Genomic DNA, 17,945 nt, shown 5'->3' with positions numbered 1-17,945 from the left:
TGGGGCTGAGCAGGAAGGGCGCCGGCCGCCGCCTGGAGAATGCTGGTCACGGGAAGCTGCCAGGCTGAGTCCGGAGGTGGCAGGAGGGGCGGAGGGAGGTGCAGGGAAGGCATCCCCGCTTTGGGACTCCCTCCAGTGTCATCCTTCATCCTGCCGCTGTAGTTGCCGGGAGGGTTCCAACCTCAGCTTCAAATCCTCCAATGACCTCAGGCATTTGAAAGGTGGCTTTGCTTTTCCAGTTTGCTGTCCTTTCTCTGAAAGATTTTAAGAACCTCCAGTGGTGGGGCTGATGGCCTGTGAGTGGAGCCACCACAATCCCTAAGAGCTCTTTTCAAAGCTGGGATTCCTGAGTACAGTACAATGCATTCCTAGAGATTCCCCTTCATGTCCAAGTGTAAAGCGACTTTCACGGCTCCGCCTGTGCCCATGAACGTTACCCACAGTGCCAATGAATCTTTACTGGTGGCCCTCAAGTCCCCTAGGCCATTTCTCAAAGAGCTCGGGAACTCCACAGAAAGAGCTCCCCTGATGGCCACCCAGACATCTCAGGCTTCCTGAAGTGTATATTCAAAAAAAATCACTTCATCTAATAGTGGACTCTAGAAATATAACAGTTTGAAGTTACCACATTTTAATTTTCCCTACCCATCCAAAAATATTTGCGGCTTTAAAAGCTCAGCTGTCTGTCATCAGACTTTCATCCAACTCCCTGATTCTAGCAGAGTGGCTAGAAAGGACAGGAAGACTTACTAAAACAAAGATTTTTAAATGAAAAGATGAGTGTAACTCCTTCTTTCTTAGCAGAAGCAGCTCCTCCTTTGGCAAGAATGTCCTTTGGTTCCCATCCAGCATTCCCGGTCCTCATTGCCCATCTCACCTGACATCTGGGTTATTCCCCCCACTTCACTGCCAGTTCTAACGTTGACCACACAGTGCACAAGACATGCTAGTGATAGTTTTAGTGAACAGGCCCAATTCCTTTTTTATTTAATAATAACACTCAGAGCCTTTGTCTAAGGGCACAATGAAAAAAGTGATCCTCTAGCTTCTGATATCTGATTGGCTTAACCAGACCATATGTTACTGAGTTTCTTTTTTCCCTGACATCCTACCAATTTCCTTAAGGCTAATTTTCTCCTGACCCTACATTCTCCAGGCTCCTTCTGCCACACCCCTTTTAGACATGGCTTGTTCATTTCTCACCAATTCTACTGTCCGCCCCCTCACTGCCCTGTGCTCAGCCCACATGCCTCTGTACACCTTTCTGAACCTCAGAGCAGCAGCTGGTCGCACTGCCTCTACCTCCCTAGCAGCTAAGGAGGTGGCCTGCGAGAAGTCAGTGGTCATGCGACTCTGAGGAAATCAAGGGAGAGGAGAACTGCAGGGACAGGGTCTGGGCCAAATACCAGAGCAATGGCTCAGAAGACACGGACTGAAAGTGTGCTGAATAATTGTTCTGTGGACAGCTGGGCACCACTGCAGAGTACCGGCAGTCCAGACAGGGAGCTTGTAGGAGACAGTCTGACATCCTGGAAGGAACTTGACTTGTAGAGCCACTTGGCTTGGCTGGAATCTGGTTCTACCATTTACTAGCTCCGTGATCTCAGAGAAAGAGATTTGCAGCACGTGCTGTGGTGACACCTGTGGCTCAAAGAGAGGCAAACGTGGCCATCGGTGCCAGAGCCCTTCCTCAAGTCCTCTTCGGCCCCTTCCCTGCCACATCGCGGCTCGTGCCCACATCTCCTGAGGCTCCTTGGCCGTCTCCTCCCTGTGCTCCTGCATCCCCTCTTGGTCCCTAAAACGGAACTTATGTCAATTTTCAATCCACGCCCCTTCTTCTCCTTTCACACGTCCTTTCTTTCTCCCCTGTGGAAGATGTCCAGTACTTAGCCCACATGTCTCTGTATGTATCTCTAGTCCTTGGTCCTCTGCATGTGTAAACTGAACATCGTGACCCTTCCAGTCCCACTTCACCTGAAGGAGAAGCCATGGCTGGAAGCCCTGTGCTTCCCCGCAAGCTCGGCCCCGTGCGGCTGCGCGCTGCTGCCCCGTCCCAGGCCGCTGGGCACCGGCTGCTCCTCCGTAGGCCCCGCTGGCCCATACTGCCGGAGTCCAGCTACAGCGAGTCCAGGAGTCCCTGAAGAAGGAACGGCGTCGGCAACTGAATGAGTGAGGCCACAGACACTAGCAAAGCGGAGCCTGGCCTTTATTGTTGAAGTTTAGCAAGGTTATATATGTTTTGGGTATGCAGTTTCATAAGGGTTAGATCATTTGATTTTTTCAGAAAAAATGTTCACATAAAGGTAAGTCTTTAGAGATTAGATTATTGGCGCCTTAGCGATCATTAATTTTTTGCACTTATGCTTGCTTGACTTCCCTGGCAGTTTCGGAACAAACATGACTTAATTCTTAAAGTGTTCCCTCACGCCTGGTTGGCCTGGGCCCTACTTGCAGTTTCCTTATTATTGATTCTAAAATAGCCATGATTACTATTCATTTGATTAACAAGTATAGCTAAGTCTATTTTTCTAGGTCTAGAGCATTATGTGCAAATTTAAAGAAAAACATCAAAGTGTATCATTAAAGCAGTGTAGCAAGACTAGGCTGATTGTAATTGCGGGAACTGAAAACTCTGTACTCCTGGGTAGGTGCCCAGTTTCATAGAGACGAAAGCGTTGCACCTGGGGGGATGAGGTAAGGGGGTAATAACCAATGAATCAGAAGGCATAGGGGCCCTTCAGGCCACCTTTCTTCCCAGGGAGGGCAGGGGCATGTCCTTTTCAGAGTTTCTTTAAACCATATACAATAATAATCTTTTCTATTGGGATAGTTTCTACGGTCATGCCAGGCCCTTTCACACACAATATCCCATCCGTTATACTGGCTCTCCTTTATTGTTCTATTTTTTCCCTAGGACCCAACAGGTCTAGGAGTCATTTAGAAATTCCTCACGGGGCCGAGTTGGGCAGGGAGGGGGAACTGGAACCCAATCAAACAATCCCTGTTTATATTATCCTAATACTTGTTTCCAATGTCCTCTCCGCATCCCCTTCTTATCCTGTCCTCCCTTTCTGGGAGAAAGGGGAACCTTGCCTTTGGCATTCCTCCCAGGGTATTTTAAATTTGGTTTTCCAGTTTAGGTAAGTGACCAATAACAACATTTCCAAACACCATAATAATAGGGAGAGAGAGCGGGGTTGTTCCGCTCAGAAGTCCGCTTTGCGGTTCCTTCTTTCCAGGCGTCTGGGCTGTGCCATCAGACGGATGGGTCGGCCTGGCTCCCCACACCGTACCTCTGCCCTTCTAGCCTGTGAGTCTGGGGTGGGGGAGGGGGGAAGGGAGGGAGGACGGAGGGTCCCTGTCCCAGAACCACTGCCTGAAGAACTGGGAGTGGGGCTGGGGAGACAGACTATATGGCGGCTTCACATTCTGAGGCCTAAACCATTTGGAACCACCTGGTGGGAATGGCGGCTTCAGCTCTCAGATGCAGGCCAGCCTCCTGTTTTTACAGCCTGCATGCTCCGTCTACTCAGTGGAACGAGGAGAGATCCCTTTGCCTGATCCTCCTCCTGTAACCTTAAACTTGTGTCATGGACTGAAGGAGCTCGGACCTGGAAACCTGGCCTACCGTGCAGGGCCGCCTGCGGGCTCAGGCCTCCGGCCCCGAACCAGCGGGCGCGCGAAGCGCTCGGCGATGCCCTGCCCCCCGCGTCTGCGCGCACGGGCCCCGCGCGCTAAGTCCCCGGAGCTACGCCGAACAGGCTCCCAGGGCTTTGCGTCCGTGCCGCCGCCGGCCTGCGCCGGGTCCTGCCGGGTCGGGCCGAGGCCGTGCCCAGCCGCCGGCGCACGTTCTGACGCGGGCCTCTGCTTCCCGTCTCCAGGCCCGCGTCCCCGGAGCCTGGCTGCCTCCAACCCTGCCTGACTGCCAAAGGCCCCTTCCTGTAGACGCGCTCCTCCCGTCTGCTTATTAGGCAGCAGGTACCGAGCTGGATGACTTTCAGCGCCTGCTGCAGCGCCCGGGGAACGTGCCCGGGGAACGCCGCGGGCTTGGTGCAGAGATGCCAGCGTGAAGAGCTGCTTTGGAGAAGGGAAAGAACCCCCCGTTTCTCGTGGGCTTTGTCTCGGCGCAGATGGCAGCGTGTTTGCTGGGGGACGTAGGGACAGATGTTCAGCGACTGCCCGGAAGGCCGGCGCTTCTCTAACCTGGTTTTCCAATGGGCTTCCGCGTGTCGCAGATGTATCTGCATCGGATCAGAGCACATCGTGATGTTTCATATCCTCTGACAAAAGGGAGAGCCTTAAAATACCCGTGCCTAATCTTGAATGCAGTGTGCAGCAGTGAATGCAACATCCTCATATTAGAGTTTACCAAATGCTAATGAACATTCTAACACTGACTGGACGAGAAGCCGACTCTCTCGCCAGCAACAACGGGTGAATGGTGCCCTCTGCTGGGGGACTGAGCATGTAGACATACGGAACGGAGGCCCAGGCTTCACGGTCGTGATTCAGCAAGGGCCTTGGTCGCGTTAGGCCCTAAGCCCGAAGCCGAGAAGCCGGCTTCCAGCCCTAGCTCTGCTGCAGACCCACTTACGATCTCATGGAAGTGTGCACGTGATTCTCCCTCTTGGCCTCGCTGGACTGTTCCAGAATGAAGAATTTGAGCCGAGTGGTCTGCTGTGCCTCCAGGTTCCTCCATTCCTGGTAGCAGGGGGATCAATCTCATGCCCTTGGCTAAGAGACCAGAGAGAACCCTGGGACAAGGGAGACAGACAGAGCAGCCTGAGCTTTCTGAGCACACGTGGGGCCAGCATGTGGCCAGCTCACAAGAGCTCGCCTACCTGGTGGAGTTGTGGGAGGAGTGGGCCGGAAACAGCAGGCTCACTCCTCTCCCAGGAGCTGGGCTGCCTATCTGTTGCTCTCTTTAATGCTTTCCTTTAGGTGTGCAGTCACATGTTACCTAAAACATGGGTCTTTTACTGCTGGGAGGGTCACTGCCAGGCTATCCTGAAGATGACAGTTTGGTCTGCCCCTGATGGCCACTGGGCCTAAAGGAGCATGGCCAGTGTGTCCTGGTCTCCATTTCCACATTGCTGAAAAAACAAGGGGTTTTACTGAGGACCGAACAAGGGAATGAACACAAAACTGCCTTATGAACCTTGAAGAATTACACACGTGGATATCAGTAGGATGAGAAACCATCAGGGAACCACCTGGCCTATTTAGACAGGAGAGAGTGAGTAAGAGCACACTGGAAATGAAAATCCAAATTTATGCAAAACAGAAATTAGGGGTCTTACAGACCAGTAGCAAGATTACCTTAGGGCATCACTTCCCAAAATAAAACTACCCTGAGATGCTCCAAAGAAAAAAAAATGATGGCATGGGCAAATACATCTTCCCCTTTAGGAGACGCGCAATGCCTTTCAGTATGTAGGGCTACAGTCAGGTCAGATTCTAGCACCACATTTATTAACAAAAATGCTCGATTTTCAAAGCTGTTACAAATTTCAGAATTGCAGGTAAGACTTCTAAATTTGTGTTAAAATCCAAAAGAGGTTCCAGTCTGAGTGGCTCTTGTGTCTTGGTCTCTTCAGAAGAGCTGATCTTTCAATCTACTGTTAGTTTACATAGTCATCAGTAATTTAGTAATTAAAATATTCCTACCAACTATGGGCGATTTACAACTAAGTGGTCCAATGTATGTAAAGTACTGTGGGTAAAATTGCAGTATTTCCAGAATTTCTCACCTGGCCTTAGTGCATCTCCATATCAGTAGGTGTTTCCAAGGGCAGGGGAGAAGTAGTCCATCTCCACATCAGTAGGTGATTATGAGGGGGTGTGAGGACATATCTCTCTGGTTGGGTGGGGTCCCTATTTGCAGCAGGTTCGCCAGAGACACAGGCAAGCAGAAGTGGACAACTGCTTGTAAGTAATAAATAGGTTTCTCCCACTTTATTTCTCCCTTTGACTGATTTTGGTTCACAGGTATTTCGCCCTGGGCTGGGAAAATATTTTCCCCCCAGAGTTACAAATACTTATAATGGACCTAGGCAACAAGTGTGGCTGCAATTACAGCCTGTGGTGGAGGGGGTCCTTCTTGCCCCAGGTCGTGCAGGAAGGGTACCACACCAGAAATGCCTAGGAAAGAGGACCCATGCTGGCAACTCATACCAATATGCTGAGCCCCAAGTTAGGACTGGTGATCTGACAGGTTAAGTGTTAGGCAGGAAAATAGATATGAGCAGGGTGGAAAGAGAATAAGGCAAATAAAGCCCACTAGAAGGGACTCGGAGTTAACCAGTTAAAAATAGAAAGCTCAGAAGGCCAAGAGCAACTTGGCCTAGAAGTTTGAATACTCCCCAGATGAAGAAAAGTTATCTCAGCATAGCCTGTGTTTTCACTGTCAGTTAGAACATACCATTGTAAGATTTACTTTAGCATCTGCTAAAAGGCCCAGCTTATTCAGGAAGAATTCTATCTTAAAGCTAAGATTTCATTTGAATCAAACAGACTGTGACTCAGCCCACCTTGGAGGCAGAGAGACAGTCTTGATTGATATACTTCCAAACAGAAGCTGATACCCTGGAAAGGAATTAAAGCAGTATATTTCTTGTATTAAGTTAAAAAAAAAACTTAATGTAGTAGGATAAAGAGGGGAAAAACATCACCAAAGGCAAGAGTTACCTGGTAAGATTTCCCAAGGATAGTAGGACCAGAATGGAGATTTGAGGGGCTGCATAAAACCAAAGAAAGCATAACCCCTGTCTTCTGCAAAGCCATAAACAGATACCCAGGTAACAAAGGGAATATTCAAATGAAAGAGTATTGTTAGAAGTCCTGGCACTGCTTTAGCCAGGAGAGGCGGAGTCTGCTTGAATGACAACAACCCCGAATCTCAGGCTTTGACAACATCTTTGATGTCCATCATGGACCACCTGCTCCACACTGTCTTTCTTCCAAACCGGAGAGAGATGCTCCATCTGGGACAGGAGACCATGCTGGCTCACAAACCTTCTCCGGGAATGACACCTGTCGCTTCCTCACTCCTCACTGGCAAACGCCCACGTCTGTGTAGTGGGGATTCCATAATCCTTCAGTGGGAGCAGCAGCAAATATTTTGAGGAACTTAAAACAGTTTTCCACAGAAACACAGGGTGAGGCTGGCTTACTGCTTGAAATAAAGTCTGCTCCCTTAGAATGTATTCTATTTGAAAATGCTGCAAACAGGAGAGGGCAGAGATATTTCCAGTATTAAAGATCAAGCAAACTCATCAAGAATGAGTAGCAAATTATTATTTTTTTAAGCCTGAAGTTATTTTTTATTTGCCACTGAAGAATCAGAGTCCTACTTCACACAGCAATTTCCCAGGGGTTTTGTTCTTTCAGAGCAGCAATACCTGTGAAGCAGTCTGTGAAGATGAGAATCCCTTTTAATGAGGTGATTAATGGGGTGAGAGGGAAGATGCTCCTAAACAACTTAATTATGTTTCCTTTTTGTTTTCCTATCCCAACTGCAAATAACTAGACTGCCTTTTAATGACAATTAAATGCTCTGTCTGTCCTGCTCCATCACTGAGGTTCTGTGTATGCTTGGTACTAATCTGCAAGGGGACATATGCAGATACTAATTTTTTTTCCGGTGCAGTGAGGTTAAGACGTGGCGGAAGCTGTGAGGACCCAGAGAATGACTGGATCTCTAGCGCCCGTGGCCTCCTCACATATGGGGAGGACCAGGCAGCTTCTCCCTCTCTTGCTTCCCAGCCCTGGGGAGCATAGGTCAGGGACAGATCACACTAGTGCTCCTGGCCCTGGGCTTCTATTCCAAAACCTACATATTTAAATACAAGCCATTTCAGAGGAGTTATTTCTTCTCATTTTGAATGTGCTGGAAAGCCTGAAGGAGCATGCTAAGCTGACATTATGAGGGAGAAGCAGAATTTTCCTAAGAGGATGTGAATTGCAAACAATATTGATGGCCTCTTAATAGTCACATAAATGAGGACCCCTACAGTCAAATTCATTTCCAATGATTATAAAGGAATGTCTTGGTGGGGAAATTGTGTTTACACAACAGCCAAGGACTCTGCCTTGGGCTAGAATAAAAGAACATAAAAGAACAGGAGGAAAATAATTCAGGGAAATACTCCTTATTTTTAGCCGATAGGTTTTGTTTCTCAAGCCAGGGGGCTTAGTTTCTTTATCTGGGAAGGTAGGAAGACAAGCAAGGTGAGGAAGTCAGGAGGCTGTTTTCCCATCCCAGGTCTGCCACTGACCACGTGAGTGCTCGTGGGCGTGTTCCTGTGTCTCCCTGATCTGGACCTTCATCATCTGATTCACACAAAGTTTGCCAACCCCGTGTTGGATCAAATGAGAAAATGAATGTGAAAGTCCTTTGAAAATTGAGAAGTCATGTACAAATGATAACCATCTCATTCTCCAAACACCCTTCCAATGGAATTCACTCATTCATGAAATACTTGCAGTGCCTACTAAGTGCTACATGGTGACGCAAACACAGCCCGGCCTTGTGGGGCTGTGGCTTGTGGAGCAGAAACACAATGAGTACACAAATATTTTTGTGACCCTGTAACACTTCTTTTTTTCCACGCTCTTCCTTTCCAATCAACTCTAACACCATCTCCACAGTGGTGAGTGCTGGGGGAGGGAGGGGAAAGGGGGAAGGAGGAGGGGAGGGGAGAGGGGGAGAGGGAGGGGAGAGGAGGGGAGGAGTGGAGTGTTAGGGTTCAGGACTCCGGGGCTTTTCCAGAGAACAAGCCACGCAGGCACAGAGATGTAAATCCAAGCAAAGTCTTTATTCAGCCAGCTAGCTGGGGCCGACAGCACCTCCCCCTGACACACAGGTCGAGTCTGAGCTGTCGACCCCCAAGCAACTTTAGGTATAGATTATATAGGATCTCCACAGCCATTACACCAACGCCCATACATCACCACAACCAATGAAGTTAAAACACACCCCATGCTTTAACTAATAAAGTTGAAACGGGGACCCGCCGCTTGCCTGACCTTTGCACGAGCATCCCTTAACGTCTTGTCACGAGTTTCGTCCCCACGAGTTTCATCCCCCTTAGGGTATGGAAACTGGGTGGCTCTCGCTCTAGGGTGTTTCCTGCATTCCTTTACATTCTCCCCTTTTCTTGACTAAACTGAGGAATCTTCTACAGCGGCATTTAGAGCCCGATACCTTTGACGAAGGACTAAAAGTTGGACAGTGTCAATCTTCTCCTGCACAAACCTAACAAGCCTGTTAATTATGCATGGGCCAATCGTAAGCAGCAACAGCAGGATGACCAGTGGCCCTGCAATGGCCGAGAGGAGGGTAGCGAACCAAGGTTTGTATTTGAACTAAGACTCAAACCATCCTTCGCTACTTTCATATTCTCTATGTCTCTTCTCTAGATCTTTCTTCAGTTTGGCCAGGGAGTCTCTTACTGCACCTGTTTTGTCTACATAGAAACAACATTCTTCTTTTAAGGCTGTGCACAGCTCACCTTCTCTTAAGAACAGGAGGTCCAGGCCTCTTCGGTTCTGTAGAACCACCTCCAACAAGGAAGTGAGGGATTGCTCCAGGTCTGACATTGTCTGTCAGAGTTGTTCTAGGTCTCTATCAATTGCCAGCCTCAGGGCTGTAAGCCCCTGTTCCGGAGTTACAAGGGCTGCGACCCCAGCGCCTGCCCCTGCTATCCCTAGGGAGAAGAGGGCCCCAATTGTCAGGGCAGTAACAGGCTCCTTCTTTCTCCGGTGGGGGCTCGGCGCTTCTTCCCAAAAAGAAAGGAGGGATTCATGAGAACGATATATTAGGCGAGGTGGAATGGCCACGAGCACACAAAACTCACGGCTAGCATTGAACACAAGGGTGGATAGGGCTGGGGTGAGGCCTGCTTTTGAACAGAGCCACCAACTCGAGGAGGGTATAATCCACTTTTCCAGCTCCCACGTGGTGTTATTATAGGAGGAGCATAACTGACTCTGGGCCGTAGGGACTGTGCCCACACATGTACCAGCGATTGAGACCTAAGCAATCGTAAGTCCCTTCGGTCCCCTGTCCCAAGGAGTGGGATAGGAGTCGTTGATGGTGTAGGAGCCATTTATCCCAACTGCCTCATAGAAGGGGGGTGAACCTGGGTAGCATAACTAACAGGGATCAGTGAAGGAGGGAGTGGGGTGGTTCAGAGTTTCTGCTACTGCCTGCACCTTCTCCCACAAGGGGTTATCTAACCCGGACGGATCCAAACCCGGTCTTCCTGCAGGTTCTGGAATCAGCTTCAAAGATGTGGTTCTCTCAAAAGTCCATATTAAGGCGCTTATCAGCAGGATCTCCTTCATCTTCGGCTTAGGTGTAGTTTTAGAGGATTTGCCGGATGCTGCTGCACCTTCTACTCTTCCTCGCGGGCTCCTGGATCCTTATGAGGCAGGACCTTCCGAACGTGGGTGTGATGCACCCAGGGAGCGATACCATCTACCTTGAGGGCAGTGGGGGTGGTAAACAATACAACGTAAGGTCCCTTCCACCTGGGCTCGAGTGTCCTCACTCGGTGTCTCTTGACCCACACTATGTCCCCTGGGACTATGCCATGTTCCGGGCTCGGAATCTTTCCGCCCTCATAATATGCTCTAATCAGGGGCCAGATTTCCTGTTGCATTTTAGCGAGAGCTTGCAACACATTCAGGTAGTCAGGGGCCGGGTCCCCTGCCCCGGAAAGCTGTACTCGCTGAGTTATGGGTGGAGGAGCCCCATACATTATCTCAAATGGAGTTAAACCATGTACATAGGGGGAGTTTCGAGCACGGAAGATGGCTAAGGGAAGGAGGGTCACCCAGTCCCCGCCAGTCTCTAATACTAATTTAGAAAGGGTCTCTTTCAAGGTCCGATTCATTCTCTCTACCTGCCCAGAGCTTTGCGGGTTATAAGCACAATGTAACTTCCAATCTACCCCCAAAGCCTGGGCCAGTCCCTGCAGGATCTTGCTAACGAAAGCCGGGCCGTTATCTGAACCTATGGCTTCAGGGACCCCATATCGGGGAATAATTTCTTCAGTTAATCTTTTTGCTACTACCTGGCTTGTCTCATGCTTGGTTGGAAAAGCCTCCACCCACCCTGAGAAGGTGTCTACCACAACTAGCAAATACTTGTACCCATACTTCCCTGGTTTTACTTCGGTGAAGTCTATTTCCCAATTCCTCCCTGGAGCCCTCCCCCTTTCCCGAGTACCTGTCGGGTGGGGCCCTCTTGGGGCTGGTTTCAGCATTGCACAGCTGCTGCATTCTCTCGTGATCTGACGAGCTGCCTCATTCTGGTGGGGAAACACCAACTGCGCAGACTGGAAAAGGCTGAGCAGTTTTTTCCAGCCTAGATGGGTGGACTTATGCAGATTAGCAAGCATGTACTGTCCTAATGCTTCTGGCAGGATCAATCTACCTTCTTGGTCCCTACTCCAATTTCTCTCCTCAAACACTCTACCCGAGACTTGTTTCCTAATCCACTCAAGATCCTGAGGGGAATACTCAGGTTTGGGTGGCAAGGCGGGCAGTTCAGGTATGGGTACCTCGAGGGCTGCAAGTACAAGGGAGTCTGAGAGGGCCGCCCTCCTAGCTTCTGCATCAGCATGTTTGTTGCCGATGGCCTCAGGTGTCTTCTTTGATTGGTGGCCTGGTACATGTATAACTGCTACTGCCTTCGGTTTTTCGATAGCAGCCAGTAATCTTTGGACTTCTTGTAGATTCTTCAGCTCCTTTCCTTCTGCGGAGCGGAATCCTCTTTCCCAGTAAATGGCACCGTGGACATGGACAGTGCCAAAGGCATATCTGCTATCTGTGTAGATGTTGGCCCGCTTGCCTTCTGCTCTCTCCAGGGCCTCAGCGAGAGCAATAAGTTCCGCCTTCTGTGCTGAGGTGCCAGGGGGTAGGGCTGCACTCCAGACTACTTCTCCCTCGTGGGTCACCACCGCTGCCCCTGCTCTCCTGACTCCCTCCTGCACAAAGCTGCTCCCATCTGTGTACCAATTTAGCTCACAGTTTGGTAATGGTATGTCCTTCAAGTCTGCTCACATCTGGATAATTCCAGAGAGGATGTCTCTACAGTCATGGATGGGGGTCGACAGATCTGGGTCCAGCAGAAGGGTGGCAGGATTTAAGGTCACAGGGTCGGAGAAGGCAATTCGTGGAGAATCTAATAGGAGCCCTTGGTAGTGAGTGAGTCTTGTATTCGTCATCCATATTCCTGGCGGATGCCTGAGGATCCCCTCCACAGTATGTGGGGCTGTTACTCTCAAGTTCTGGCCAAAAGTGAGCTTGTCTGCCTCTTTTATCAGTAGAGCAATGGCTGCTAGGATACACAGACAAGGTGGCCATCTGGAGGCCACGGGGTCTAGTCGCTTGGACAAATAGGCCACAGGTCTTTTCCATGGGCCTAGCTGCTGAGCCAAGACTCTTTTAGCCACTCCTTTCTTTTCATCTACAAACAGGATGAAGGGTTTTTCTGGGTCTGGCAAAGATAAGGTGGGGGCCCGGAGGAGAGCTTCTTTTAGTCTGTCAAAAGCCTCTTGTTTTTCTTGAGTCCATCGCCAGCCCTGCCCTTCTTTGGTCGCCTCATATAGCGGTCGGGCTATTTCTGCGTACCCTGGAATCCAGAGCCTGCAGAACCCGACTGAGCCAAGAAATTCCCTCACTCCCCGGGGTGAGAAAGGGACGGGGATAGTCAGAATAGTTCGTTTCATGGCCGGCGTTAGCCACTTGGCTCCATTAGATATTTTGTACCCCAGGTAGATCACTGACCTTTGACAGATGTGGGCTTTCTTGGCACTGGCTCGATATCCCAGTGTGCCTAGTTCAGCCAACAAGTTCCCTGTGGCTTTTTCGCACTCCTCATGGGTTTCTGTGGCCAGCAACAAGTCATCCACATACTGCAGCAATGTCACACAGGGGTGGCTCCTGCGAAAGGGCTCCAGGTCCTGGCTTAGGGCTTCATTGAATAAAGTGGGAGAGTTTTTGAAACCCTGTAGCAGTCTAGTCTAGGTAAGCTGCCCGTTTCTTCCTCCCCCTGGTTCCTGCCACTCAAAGACAAACAAAGGCTGACTAACTTCAGAAAGGGGAATATTGAAGAAGGCATCTTTCAGGTCCAGAGTAGTATACTATACATGTGAGGGTGGCAGGTGGCTGAGCAAGGTGTAAGGGTTGGGCACTGTGGGGTGGATGTCCTCGATCCTTTCATTAACCTTTTGCAAGTCTTGCACCAGTCGGTATTCTCTGCCGCCAGGCTTCCTTACTGGAAGCAAGGGCGTATTCCATGCAGATTGGCAAGATTTAAGGACTCCAGCCCCTAACAGTCTGTGGATATGGGGTGCTATCCCTCTCCTAGCCTCTTCCGGTATTGGATACTGCCGGACTCGGATGGGCAGGGCTGCGGATTTGAGCTGAACAACAACTGGAGGCAGATGTTTGGCCTCCAGTTTCGGCCCATGCAGAAGGGAACTTCTGCAACCAAGAGTCTATTTCTCCTTGGCCCCCCTTTTCTTGATCTGCCTGAAACAGGCGATGCTCATTGGCTAGGGATAGGGTTAGCACATGCACCGGTTGTAGGGATTCCCTTCTCTGTCCATGATCTTTATCCCTTCGGGTTCAAAATGAATGCGCGTCCCAACCTTGGTCAATAAGTCTCTGCCCAGTAACGGTGCGGGGCTTTTGGGTACAACCAGGAATGAGTGAGAGACCTGATGTCTTCCTAGGTCCACTTTTCTATTAGTAGTCCAGGCACATTTCTTGGACCCTGTTACTCCCTGGACTACACTTGTGCATCTTGGGTTTAGGGGACCATGGGCTTGGTTGAGAACTGAATACTGTGCCCCCGTATCTACCATGAACCCAATAGGAGTCCCCTCCACACACACAGTTACCCAGGACTCGGGGAGGGGTGCCAAGTCCCGTCCCCGTCAATTGTCTTCTCCTAGGTGCAGGGTCTTAACGGGGTTCCCTCCTCCTTGTTCCTTCCTTTTTGGGCACTCTCTTTACCAGTGCTCATGTCCCTTACACAGGGCGCACTGATCTCGTCCTAGCTGGGATGGGCGGGGTCCCTTTCTTCGAGGAGATCTAGGGCTCCCCTCTACTCCAGCTAAGAATATCCTAGCCATCTCCTCTCTCTGCTTCTTGTTCTCCCTCTTCTGAAATTCTCTGTCTTCCTTCTTATTTCTCTCCTGCACTTCCCATTTCTCTTTCTTCAGCCTTTCTTCCCTATCTTCTGGAGTCTCTCTAGCATTGAAGACTTTCTCCGCTTGCTGCAGCATTTCTCTAATAGAGATCTCTCCTAAGTCATCCCACTTGTGGAGTTTCCTCCGGCTATCGGGGGCTGCCTGGTTGATGAATGAGAGGACTACAGCTGATCTGTGTTCCTCTGCCTCTGGGTTTATGGGGGTATATTGCCTGTAAGCATCAAACAGCCTCTCCAGATATGCGGCCGGGCTTTCCTTTTCTCCCTGAACAATAGTTTTTACCTTAGCTAGGTTAGTGGGCCATCTGGCAGCTGCCTGGAGACCAATCATCAGAGTCTGGCGGTAGACCCGGAGATGCTCCCTACTTTCTGCAGTCCCGAAGTCCCAGTTTGGGTGTGTAAGTGGAAACGCCTCATCAATGATGGGCTGGAGGGTAGTAGGTCTTCCATTTTCTCCGAGGACAAGGACATTTTTCCTGGCCTCATTGAGGATGCGCTCTCGCTCTTCCGTTGTGAAGAGGGTGCGGAGCAACTGCTGGCAGTCATCCCATGTGGGACAATGGGTGAACATAATGGACTCTACCAGACCTATAAGACACTTGGGGTCTTTTGAGAAGGGCGGGTTCTGAGTCCTGTAATTATAGAGGTCACTAGATGAAAAGGGCCAATACTGATATTGCTGAGCTCCGCCCGGACTGCCTGCACCAATGGCACGCATGGGCAGAACCGGTATTGCTTCTTCTGAGGTGGAGGAGGGGGCCTCCCCTTCTTGCTCCCTCGCCCCTCGAGGCCTCAATTGCATTCCTCCCACTCTACCTGGCGCCCAGCGTGGAACCAGGGTGGGAGAGCATGAGGAAGCTCTTTCCGGCCTCCTGCCTTCTCCTGCTGAAGAGTCTGGGGAAGCTGTGGCCGCCAGATCCCTGCTGGGCTCCCCAACCTCATTCTCTACCCCTCCGGCAGCTTCACCCCCCTTCTCCTGCATATGGGGGTGGCCGCTCAATCGGCAGAGGGGGGTAGAGGGGGGAACTGTCAGGGAGAACAGGTGGTGCACTTGGGCGCACAGGTTTTCTGGCCCTATGATCAGGAGGTTTTAGATCTTCCTCTATGACAGGGGCAACTAAGACGGAGGTTTTTAGTGGGTCAGTGTGAAATTTCCCCACTAAAAAAGGCCTCAGCCAGGAAGGGGGATTCTTGGCCAAATTTTCCCAGACAAGAATATAGGGAAGCTGGTCAGGGTGGCCCTCAGAGTCTGACTGGGAGATGACGGCTTTGACCTTGCCAATAAGGTCCAGGGAAAGAGACCCCTGGGTCGGCCAGCCTACTCCAAAAGAGGGCCACTCGGCTGAACAAAAGGTATCAAGCTTACTTTTCTTCATACTAAGACTCATGTTTAGGGCCTGTTCCTTGACCTTCGGAAAGTGGGAAAGGATCAGACCTTTAGGAGTAGCCTAAGTCTGGCCCATGGTGAATAATGCAAGGAAGACAAAAGGCGAAAAGTAGAAGTGCCACTTTAAACAAGATGATGACTGGTGTATGTGCTTGTGGACGGGTGCCTGTCGTTGCACAGTTTTTCTTCTGCGGGGGATGCGAATTTATCTGGGATTCACGGCTGTGACCCCCTTATCCTGTCACGGGAGTCTTCCAGCGGCGGGCGCCCTAATGGCTCTTAATTGCCCGACCCGTGCCCGCAGGGGAATGATTTAGTGGCAGAAAGGAGGAACGGAGAGAACAGGAACAGGAGAGCCTCAGAGTAAGAGAAACTTAAAGGGAAAAGCGCAAAAGGAAATATAAACCAGTACACAATAAAACAATCAACAATAACACCAAACACACACACCACATTTGATCGCACTCACTCAGACCTGTCCTTCTCTCACTCTGGTGCGCACCACACTCACCACTTTCAGGATCCTCAAAAACTCTTGTGATTCTCCTGAAAGGCATCCACTCGGACTGCCACAGGGTGACGAGCTCGATCCTTTCCTCCTCGGGCGCCAGGTTCCTGCCGATCGGACTTCCCTTCCTAAGGCCGAGTCACTCGGACCTTAGGGCCAGGATTGGTTACCTGGGCTTTACCCAGGGTCACTAACCTGGGGGCCAGGACTACCAACCCGGACTTCCTCACTCGGGATCACTAACCCGAGACCAGACACGGGATGGCGACTCCCGCTTTATACTGGATTTATGCAGACACGAGGGGGAGAACCTCGAATTACACTGCCCCGTCTGGACAATCAGACCTTGCCTCCAGCCGTCTCTTGTTCTCCGGGAAGTCGCTCGGGTCCCGGACGAGCCCCCAAAATGTTAGGGTTCAGGACTCCGGGGCTTCTCCAGAGAACAAGCCACGCAGGCACGGAGATGTAAATCCAAGCAAAGTCTTTATTCAGCCAGCTAGCTGGGGCCGACAGCACCTCCCCCTGACACACAGGTCGAGTCTGAGCTGTCGACCCCCAAGCAACTTTAGGTATAGATTATATAGGATCTCCACAGCCATTACACCAACGCCCATACATCACCACAACCAATGAAGTTAAAACACACCCCATGCTTTAACTAATAAAGTTGAAACGGGGACCCGCCGCTTGCCTGACCTTTGCACGAGCATCCCTTAACGTCTTGTCACGAGTTTCGTCCCCACGAGTTTCATCACCCTTAGGGTATGGAAACTGGGTGGCTCTCGCTCTAGGGTGTTTCCTGCATTCCTTTACATGGAGGAGGAGGAAGGGGGAAGGGGGAGGAATTCTCCCTCCACCCCCACTCACTGCACTCCCACCACCCAGCAGGAGAGCTGGAGTCTTCTCACTGACGTTGTATAGACTTGCTAACGAACAGTGATTACAAAAAGCATATGGACTTCAGTCAACGCTGTTACTGTGTGTACATCCTCCTGAGACAGTGCACCCTTATAGTCTTCACACAGGGTGCATCTGTCCCTATGGCCGGGAGGCCCAGACATTACTTCTCTACTACCATCTCCATTTTGGTCCACGGCTTCTCCTCTCTACTAGAAAAATGTCACTTAGTTATAGACAAACTACCAGTGGTTAAAAATCTTAACTCAGCTCTAGTCTTCTCTCACTAAAAATACTGGCTGGCCCCCTAACTATCTTTGAAAGAGGTCCATGTCAAATTTTTCAACTTAGAGTTTTCCAATTATTAAGGGATTTATATCATTTCAGCTCATTTAAGCCCTTAGTGCATCTACACCTCTGATTTCTTATGTCTCTCAAATAAAATGAGAAATATTGCTGCTCCCAAAATAGATGGAGGCTGGAAGTCTGAGATCAAGGTGTTGTCAGGTTAGTCCCCGGGGGTCCCTCCGGGCTGTGGGTGGCCTCTGCTGCCTGGGTCTGTGCATGGTCCTCCCCCTGTTGGTCTGTGTCCACGTCTCCTCCTCTTATAAGGACACCAGTCATGTCAGAGTGGGACCCACCCTAGTGACCTCATGTCAGCTTAGAGACCCCCTTAAGTGCCCCAAATCCAAATACAGTCACAGTTTGCTGTACTGGGGGTTAGGACTTCAACATATGGATTTGGGGGAGACAATTCATCCCATAACAGATGTCCATGTCCTAATCCCCAGAACAAAGCAAAAGAACTTTGTGATGTGATTAAGTTGATTTAAGGATCTTGAGGAGGGGAGATGACTCTATTATCCAGGGGGCCTCAATGTACTCAAGGGGCCTTAGGGGGAAGGTAAAGGGTCAAAGTTGGTAAAAAG

The sequence above is a fragment of the Manis pentadactyla genome, chromosome 7 (genome assembly GCF_030020395.1).
Source record: "Manis pentadactyla isolate mManPen7 chromosome 7, mManPen7.hap1, whole genome shotgun sequence".
Classification (NCBI taxonomy): Eukaryota; Metazoa; Chordata; class Mammalia; order Pholidota; family Manidae; genus Manis; species Manis pentadactyla.
Note: the sequence above shows the minus strand (reverse complement) of the source record.